Raw genomic sequence first — 9,240 nt, forward strand, 5'->3', positions numbered from 1 at the left:
GGCTTTGATCTTAGTGTTTGCGGTGCTGGAGATCTAATGCAGAGCCCGCACACGTTCAGTGAGCCCTCTGCTTCGGAACCGCACCCCAGCGGGATCCGGGATTTGACTGGCAGCTGTGTGCACCGAGCTGACAGCCGCGCAGGGCGGAGGAGAGGGCGCCAGATCCCCGTGCCAAGCGCCGGCCTCTCCAGCCAGGGGCAGGGGAAGGCAGCCTCACCACTCCTTCCACGGGGACCAAGGTCCAGCTAAAGTAAGAGGTCACAGAGAAGAGTACTAATTAAAAAATTTAAAAGTACAAGGTAAATACACTAATTAAAATTTTAAAATGGGTTTGGAGAAAAGAAAATATCACTCCCCTTTGGTTTATGATGAGGTCTGTGGAAAGTTCAAGGTTATGTACATATAAAGAGCAAATAACGAACATTAGTAAGGCCATTGCACATAAGCTGTACAAAAGTCAGGAGCGGGGCTGGGGATTTAGCTCAGCGGCAAAAGCACCTGCCTGGCATGTGCAAGGTCGTGAGTTCGGTTCCCGGTACCAGAGAAAAAAAAAAAACAAAAGTCAGGAGCATTCTTATCCACTGGCGATAACCAGAAAATACAGCCTTTACCCCAGGTGTGGTGGCACACACCTGTAATCCAGCACGCGGGAGGCTGAGGCAAGAGGATCATCCAGAGGTCAACGCCAGCCTGGGCTACAGAGTGAGACCCAGTCTCTCTCTCTTTTTTTTTTTTTTTTTTGAGACTCAGCCTCAAAAAGAAAAACAAAACAAAGCAAATAGAACTTTTATGTAACACCGCCCGGAATACCAATATTTATTAGATAGGAATATAATGCTAACGATAGATGCGTCAGACCATTCAAGGAAGCTTTTTAACACTAAGGACAAAAGGAGACCTAAGCAAATGAAGACATGAACATGCTAACATTAGTCATTAAAAGAATCAGAATTTAAAAAGATGACAATTTTCTTCAGATTAACCTCTAAGGTTAATGTAGTTACAACTAAAATTCCAGCAAGGGTTTTCATATTAAAAATTAATAGTGTGGCCGGGTGTGGTGGCGCACGCTTGTAATCCCAGCACTCGGGAGGCTGAGGCAGGAGGATCGTTGTGAGTTCGAGACCAGCCTGGGCTCCAAAGTAAGCTCAAGGCCAGCCTGAACTGCACACTGAGACCCTGTCTCAAAAAGACAAAAAAAAAAAAAAAAAGAAAGAAAGAAAAATTAATAGTGTGGCCAGGCATGTGGCGCATGCCTGTAATCCCAGTACTTAGGAGGCTGAGGCAGGAAGAGCGTTGCAAGTTTGAGACCAGCCTGGGCTACAAAGTGAGCTCAAGGCCAGGCCGAACTGTACAGAGAGACCCTGTCTCAAAAAGACAATAAATAAATAAATAAAATTAATAAAAATGCCAGGCATGGTGGCACACTCCTGTAATTCCAGCACTCGAGAGGCTGAGGCAGGAGGACTGTTGTGAGTTTGAGACTAGCCTGGGCTACAAAATGAGTTCAAGGCCAGCCTGAACGGCACAGTGAGACCCTGTCTCAAAAAGACGTAACAATAAAATAAGTAAAAAAGAGTAAGAGACAAGAATAATGGAGATAACTGAAAGAAAATAAAGGAGGAAGCAATGGCCTTACTAGGCAGCAAAACCTATCAAAGTAAAAGCCGGGCGTGGCGGCGCACACCTGTAATCCCAGCACTCCGGGAAGTTGAAGCAGGAGGATCTCAAGTTTGAGGCCAGCTTGGGCTATTTAGTAACTCAAAAAGACAATGTTTCAAAGTAAAAATAAATAAATAAATAAAAACTGGGATGTAGTTCAAAGCAAAGGCCTTGGATTCAACCTCCAGTGCAGTAAAAAAAATTTTTTAAACTGTTATCAGTCATGCAGAAAAGTGTGGATTGAGGGACAGCCTCGTGATACACAGTGTTGGGCGTGCTGGGCAATGGCGGCGGGTGGGGGAGACCACATAGATAAGCCCTCGCCTTGGATCTTGTCCTCACAGCGGGACGTCGCGCACGGCCGACCCGCAGGGAGGCCCAACCCAGGCGCTGGCACCGGACAGCGGGTCCTGGCTTTCCCACTGGCTCCGCTGGCCAGGCAGGAGGCCGCTGGCCAGCGCCAGGCAGGTGAGCGGCCAGGCCAGGGCCACCGCTGGGCCTGCAGGGCCAGCACAAGACAGCAGTGATGGTGTATGTATTCACCAGTATGTGAGGACATTATACTAGCCGTGATGGTGAGCAGCCACCGCACACCTTGAAGACGCTGAAAGTCTGTTCCCACGGAGAGAAAGTGCGGTCGTGGAAAGGGGGGCCGTGTGCTGGTAGAAACCCTGCAGAGCCGCCTCGCGGGGCCCAGCCAAGCGACGGGTGGAGGAGGCCATGTGTCTCAGTTGTCTCCTGCTGTGGGACACAGGCCTGACATCCGCAGCCTCAAGGAGGAGAGGGTTAGTCTCACGGTTGGGGGGACTCAGTCCATGGTGGGCAGCTCCAGGGCAGGAGCGTCATGGTGCGAGGGGCTGGTGCCGCGAAGCTGCTTGGTGCATGGTGGCTGGGACCCAGAGGCGGGGAACAGGCAGGAGGATCTCCCTGAGTATGAGACCAGGCTGGGCTACATTATGAGTTCAAGGCCAGCCTGAACTGCATAGGGAGACCCTGTCTCAAAAAAATTAAGCCAAATATAATATGCACATTTTATTAACAAATACACTGTAGTAAAAGTATGCATGGGTATGAACCCCCATGGTTGCTAGGACAGGCTGGAGATTGAATTGTTTGTTACTTTGTATTTCCTTGAAAAGTTTCAGCTCCTACACAAGACAAAACCTGCTGTCTTTTGAATGCCTTTGGGGGGTGGTAATGAACACACTGCTAGATTTTTTTTTTTTTTTTTTTTTGAGACAGGGTCCCACTATGCAGTTCAGGCTGGCCTTGAGCTCCCTTTGTAGCCCAGGCTGGTCTCAAACTCACAATGATCCTCTGCCTCAGCCTCCCAAGTGCTGGGATTACAGGGGTACACCACCTCGCCCAGCAAAATAATCAGATTTTAAGGGGGAGAAATGAGTAACCAGCTGTTCAATCAAGGACAGCACAACCCCCCTCCCCCTGGTTTTGGTTCCATCAGCTACTTAAGAGAACTAGTATCTGTAAGGTGTCATAAAACCTCAGCATTAGGACGTGGTGGCCCACATCTGTAATCCCAGCACTAGGAAGGCTGAGGCAGGAGGATCGTTCTGAGTTCAAGACCAGCCTGAGCTACAAAGTGAGCTCAAGGCCAGCCTGAATTGCATAGCAAGACCCTGTCTCAAAAAGACAAAAACAAAACCAAAAAAATAAATAAATAAAAGCTTGGCATTGGTAGAAGCACATTTTAGGCCCCTGTGCCAGTTGTTAAGAATGTGTTCCAAGGCCGACTTCCTCTCATATTGCTCTGTTTTGTTTTTGAGCCGAGGTCTCAACATGTAGCCCAGGCTTGCCTCAAACTCCTGGCGATCCTCCTGCCTCAGCCTCCCCAGTGCTGGGATTATAGGCGTGCACTGCCACCTGACTCATGGCCAGTTTATTACCTGGGCTGTCCAGTGAGGACCCAAAGACCACAGAAAATGCTGTGCTATGGTTCTGTTTACTGTCTCTCCAATGGAGGCCCAACTCCCAAAGGAACATTTATGGCCAGGCAAGCAGCCCTCGGGAAAGATCCCAGAAGTTTGCTGACTTTAGAAAAGGAAAAGGCTGCAGCCAGCGTTGGCCCAGGCACCGCACTCAGAGCTGGGACGTCAGCCCAGACCTTCTGCGGGTGCCACCGCGGCTCGCTCACCTGCGGGTCACAGCCGAGGCCTGGTGGGCGGGGAGGCCAACTCCTCTCGGATGGCAGGGGCCGTGCTGAGCCCTTGGCCCTCGCCTGACCGCACCGTCCCCACCTGGCCTCCAAGATGCGCTCCCCGTGACACGCTTATTCCAAGATAATTTTCAGAGAACACAAGCCCCACTGCAGGCTGAGAGGACTGCACAGGGAGCATTTTCACTTTGTTGCTGGAGAGAAAGAGCCAGGCGCCTTAGCTGCCTGTCAGAAAAGTCAAATAGCACGGAGTTTATTTTGACACAGAAGAGTCAAAGAGCAGTTGTCTTTTCTTTTCTTTTTTTTTTTTTTTTTTTGGAAGAATAACTGTCTCAGGCTGATGGCAAAATATATAATCTAGTAGTCAGCCAGGCATGGCAGTGGCATCTGTCATCCCAGCACTCTGGGAGGCTGAGGCAGAAAGACCTCAAGTCTGAGCCCAGCCTGGGCAACTGAGAGACTTGGTGAGGCCAATTCATTACAAAATATGATTAAGGTACATAAGTAACAAAAGTGCCTTTCATAATATTTTTATGTTTATTATAACATTTAAAAGAGGGGAGGCTGGGCATGATGACACATGCCTGTAATCCTAGCACTTGGGAGGCTGAGGCAGGAGGATCGTAGCGAGTTTTGAGACCAGCCTGGGCTACAAAGTGAGCTCAAGGCCAGCCTGAACTGCATAGCGAGACCCTGTCTCGAAAAAGGCAAAAAGAAAAAAGAGGGGAGAAAAGGTAGCTGTAGGTTAGACACACTCAAGGAATGTGGCATGAAAAACAAACGGAAAACCGTGTTGCACACCTTTAATTCCAGCACTCAGGAGGCTGAGGCTGGAGGCTCTCTGCGAGCTCAAGGCCAGCCTGATCTGCATAGACCCTGTCTGAAAAAGAGAAAAAAAAAAAAAAAAAAAAAACAACCTGCAAAGTCCCAGGGTTCAACCCCCAGTACCAAAAAAAGGAGGCATCTCAACCTCCTGGCAGATCTGTGATCAGGGCTGTGATCCCCAGCCTAGCACACTTAGAGGCCCCAGGGTGGCCAGGACAAGCCCCTGCACAGGACACCAGGCAGCTCGGTCACGGCAGAGCCCACAGCGACGGGAAGCACCTGCATGCAACACCCAGCCCCTGAGAACAGCACAACCCAACCCTGCGGCGAGCCCTGCACCCACCAGCCCGGCCCCCCGGCACCTCCACCCACGGAGCAGGACTTGGGCCCTGCAGGTCCGGCGCTGCTGCCTCCCCCGCGGCCTTCCCATCCTGACCTCGCTCTCGAGCCACTTAGGACGTTGGTTCCCCCCTTGATGAGAAGGACAGACTGCACTGCGCCCCCGCCCATCTGTGTCAAAATCGTGCTCCTACCTTGGGAGGGAAGGAGCTGGCGTCAGAGGTGTGCGGCAAAGTGTGACCGAGGTGCGCGGCCCTGCTTTATAGGTCACAAGTCACACCTCTCCACGGGACAAAGTCCCCGCCCGCCAGAAGCAGATAAACAGGTCGTGCGGTGCAGGCTCAGGGCTCTGGACCCCTCCACGGCAGGATAACGCCGGGCCGCGCAGCCTCCTGGCTCGCGCCCACCCCTGCCCCTGGCCACGCCAAGAGCTCATCCTGGCCGCTTTATTTTAAACGGGCTCTGAAAACAACAGGTGACCTTTTCCACGGTGCAGGGACAGCAACCCCAGGACACAGTGTTAGTCAGCAAGGCCTGGGCCCGGCCCAAGTTGGACCACACGCTGTGAACTGTGCCAGGCGCCTTGGCACGGCCGGCCCACAGCTAGGATGTCACTCTGAGCAGGACCGCGCGGTCTCCCGGACCTGTGCCCAGGGGCTGAGTGCCCGTGTCTTCCTGGTGTGTGCATCACAGCTGTGCGGCCGAAATGTCCAGCCCTAGGGAAATGCCTGCAGAGACAGGGCGCCGGGCACACACCATGTTCAAGGCCAATAACCCGCGCCGTGTGTGTGTGCGTGTGTGTGTGTGTGCGTGTGTGTGTGTGTGCGTGTGTGCCTGTGCGCCCGCGGTGACTGTCACCGCGGCCTCGGGCTCGGAGGTGACTCCTGGGGCAGCGCTTGCCTAGCCGGCACAAGGCCCGGGGCAGTTCCCAGCGCAGGGAAACAGAAAGGAAAGAGCGCAGGGGGCAGGGACTGCCGGCCGCACCCGCGTAGGCGAAACCCTTCTCCCGCGCACGCCAGGCAAACGCGCGACTTCCCGCAGCGCGGACCCGCCCCGCCTGTCCCCAGCGCCCGCACCTACCCCGTCCCGCGGCCTGAGGACCCTGAGGACACCGAGCACTGCAACGCAGCGGGAGACCGGGGAGGAGCCCTGGCCACCTAGGCGGGGAGATCGGGAGCTGGGAGAGACTGGGCTGCGACCCAGATTCCTGTCTGGGAAAGCCGGGGTCACGGGAGAGGGAGGCCTCGCAGGGAGACAGCCAGCCTGGACTTCTAGGCTCCTGGCCGGCTCCTGAGGCCTGTCATCTCGCTGCTGTGAATCACCATGAGGCTATTTTTTAAAAATAAACTACTACACATTTCACACATCACCCCACACACATACACATGTCTGAATTTTGTCTTCTGGTCCCCTCACCCACGCTGGAATACCAACACTCTGGGAGGCTGAGGCAGGAAGATCACAATTTGAGCCCAACCTGAGCAACTTGCTGAGTTAGGGAGGCCCTGTCTCAAATAAGAGGAGAGCTGAGGCGGTAGCTCGGTATGAAAGCCTCGGGCTCGGGCCTGAGGGAAGGAGGGAGCCGGAGGAAGTTCCAGAACAGTGCCGCTGGCCTCTCGCCCTCCATGGGAGGAGGAAGTGCAGCCGTCAGCGACGGAGAGGCCGAGAACTCACTCAGACTGCAAGGGGAGATTTCAGAGCAGGATGGAGTCACAGCCAGGCTGCCTCTTGGGCACAGAGGGCTCGAGGTGAGCAGTTCACAAAGTGGAGAGCCCAGGAGGGCCGGAGGCTACGAGGGGCCATAGCATGCAGCGCCCCCTGCAGACGGACGTGGCTTCCTACTGAAAGAAACTGCTATAACACTGCTTTGTCTTTTGCTTGCTTCGCTTTTTGAGACAGGGTCTCGCTGTGTGTTCTAGGCTGGCCTCAAACTCACAAGGTAGCCCAGGCAGGCCTCCCACTTGCAGCAACCCTCCTGCCTCAGCCTCCCAAGTGCTAGGATCACAGGCATGCACCACCACAGCTAGGTGTAAGACTTTGTATCTTTCACCATCTTTGTGGTGCAGTTTCTGCGGGAAGAATAAATGTGACTCGTTGCATATCGTTTTCTCCGCTTGCTAAATTTAGCTTCCTGAGCAACTTCTGATTTAACAACACTGTTATTAATAGAAGGATATATCCACACAGACTGCTGCAGCTTGCTGCCCGCTGGTGAAGCTGTGTGCGTTTGTGCAAAGGTGACGTCTGCTCGGGAAAGAGTGCTGGGCCTGAGCACGCCGCGCAGGGCAGCAGCCTTTGTCTCCTGTGCCCTGGGCCACGGGTGACAAAGCTCACTTCTCACAAACCCTGAGTTTTGCAGGACCGAAGCTGCGAGTGTGTGAAAGTGGCCAGCGGCCTCCTTACTCACTCCGCGTCCACACTGACCCGCAGACAGGTCCCGTGTCTTTGGACTCAGCTTCCTTAGTTATAAGACAAGGGGTTGTGCTAGGTTTGCTCCCCAAACCCCAGAAGGCACTGGAGTCCCCGGAGGGACTGGGAAACCGCACCCTAACCCCAGTGCCTGCTGTTCTTGGGGTCCCAGTGCACCCCAAGAAGCTGAACCTCTGGGAGATCCGGCCGTGCATGTGCGATGCGTGCTGCAGGGACTCAGCTTGCGTGATGGCTACAGTGTTCTGTGTCCCAGCGCCGAAGGGCGGGGTCCACATGCAGCAGAAGGTCACAGGAGAAAGCTCAGCAGCCCGCTGGAACCCGAGAGCTAATCTTGTGCTGTGGCTCGAATCTCCACGGCTCCCACAGCCACATGCCTCAGCCCTCCAACTCTGGGACTATGAGCAGGTGCCGCCACGGTGAGGGTCTTCTTCCAGCTTGCCAGTGAAGGAGTTTGTCTCGGAGGTGGCTGGATCTAGGGTGTGTGACTAAACGGGTGTGGCATAGTTCTGGGTGTGGAGAACGGAAGCCTCACCCTGGGTGTGTGGCACCAATCAATAGGCTTGTATCCCAGATGGAATAAAAAGGGTTAGAAGGCTGCTGGCTGCCTCCTGCCTGCCCTGCCATGGACTGTTTCTCTTCTTGATCCACCCCGCATCCGTGGACTGAACCGCTACAAACTGCGTGCTACAATAAACCTTTTCTCCTTTACCTTCAGGCATCAAGTATTTTGTCTCCGCAGTGAGAAAAGTAACCAAGATAGTGGGAAATCCACGGGAACAGCATCCATCCTGTGGCCTCTGACCTTCCTGATGGAGCTGGAGCTGCTCAGGGAGCTCCCACTGCACCCCGGGAAGATACAGCAATCCGACCAGCCTGCTCCTCCTACCTGGAGCCGGAAACACACAGGAATGGCACTCTGGGACTGAAGCCTGCCTGGACCAGTGCCACGCTACCAAGCTGCCGGAGTATGCTGCCTGTGCTTGTGCCCTGCAATCGTGTTTTGTTCTGAACGCTTCTGCCCCAGATTCTGACGCCGAAAGCCTAACCCCAAAGTGAGGGTATTAGCAGGTAGGGCCTTTGGGTCACGAGCACAGACCCTGTGGAAATGGGTTAGCAGCCTGTGAGAGGAGACGCCAGACCAACTTCTTCATCTACAAGCTGGAAGAAGCCCCTCACCCTGGTGGCACCTGCTCATCATCCCAGAGTTGGAGGGCTGAGGCAGGAAGGCCAGCCTGGGGCTTTTTGGTTTTATTTTGTTGTTTTTTGGTTCAGAGGATTTTTGGTTTGGTTGATTGGTTTTGTTTTGGTTTTGTGTTGGTTTTTATTTTTGTTTTTCTGAGACAGGGTCTCACTATGCAGTTCAGGCTGGCCTTGAGCCACTTGGTAGCCTCCAGCTCTTGGTGATCCTCTTGCCTCAGCTTCCCACCTGGGTACATAACAAGTTCAAGGCCAGCCTGGACTATATAGCAAGACCTTGTCTCAAAAGACAGAAGAAAAAGAAGGCACTCACCAAGACCCAACCCCAAAAGGAGCCTTGGGAAGGTTTGCTGGCTCAGCCACAGGGTCTGTGCGGTTCTGTTCTAGCAGCCCCAGTGCACCAAGACCACAAAGACCGACGCCAGACCACCTTCAAACAGCCCTGCTCATAGCAGTCGGAAATCCTGGGCTCGAATTACTGACTGCGCTGGGTTTCTCTGCAATAGTGTGTAGGCAGGAAGCCGGGCGTGGTGGCGCACGCCTGTAATCCCAGCGCTTGGGAAGCTGAGGCAGGAGGATCGTTGTGAGTTCGAGACTAGCCTGGGCTACAAAGT

The 9,240-nt window shown here is 53.8% G+C and overlaps 1 protein-coding gene across 4 annotated transcripts in view; it reads right to left on the reverse strand.

Moving 5' to 3' along the window:
- Positions 1-6,742, reverse strand: part of Cmbl (carboxymethylenebutenolidase homolog (Pseudomonas)) — a 20,174-nt gene extending 13,432 nt beyond the window's left edge. The window contains exon 1 of one of the 4 annotated variants that reach the window (XM_013515024.1): positions 6,674-6,742. The gene's annotated coding sequence lies outside the window, so the exon portion shown is untranslated. The other 3 variants (XM_005386114.2, XM_005386113.2, XM_005386115.1) reach the window with 3 other exon arrangements.
- Positions 6,743-9,240: the final 2,498 nt, after the last annotated feature.

Source organism: Chinchilla lanigera, unplaced genomic scaffold (assembly GCF_000276665.1).
Source record: "Chinchilla lanigera isolate Chin_1 unplaced genomic scaffold, ChiLan1.0 scaffold00025, whole genome shotgun sequence".
Lineage (NCBI taxonomy): Eukaryota > Metazoa > Chordata > Mammalia > Rodentia > Chinchillidae > Chinchilla > Chinchilla lanigera.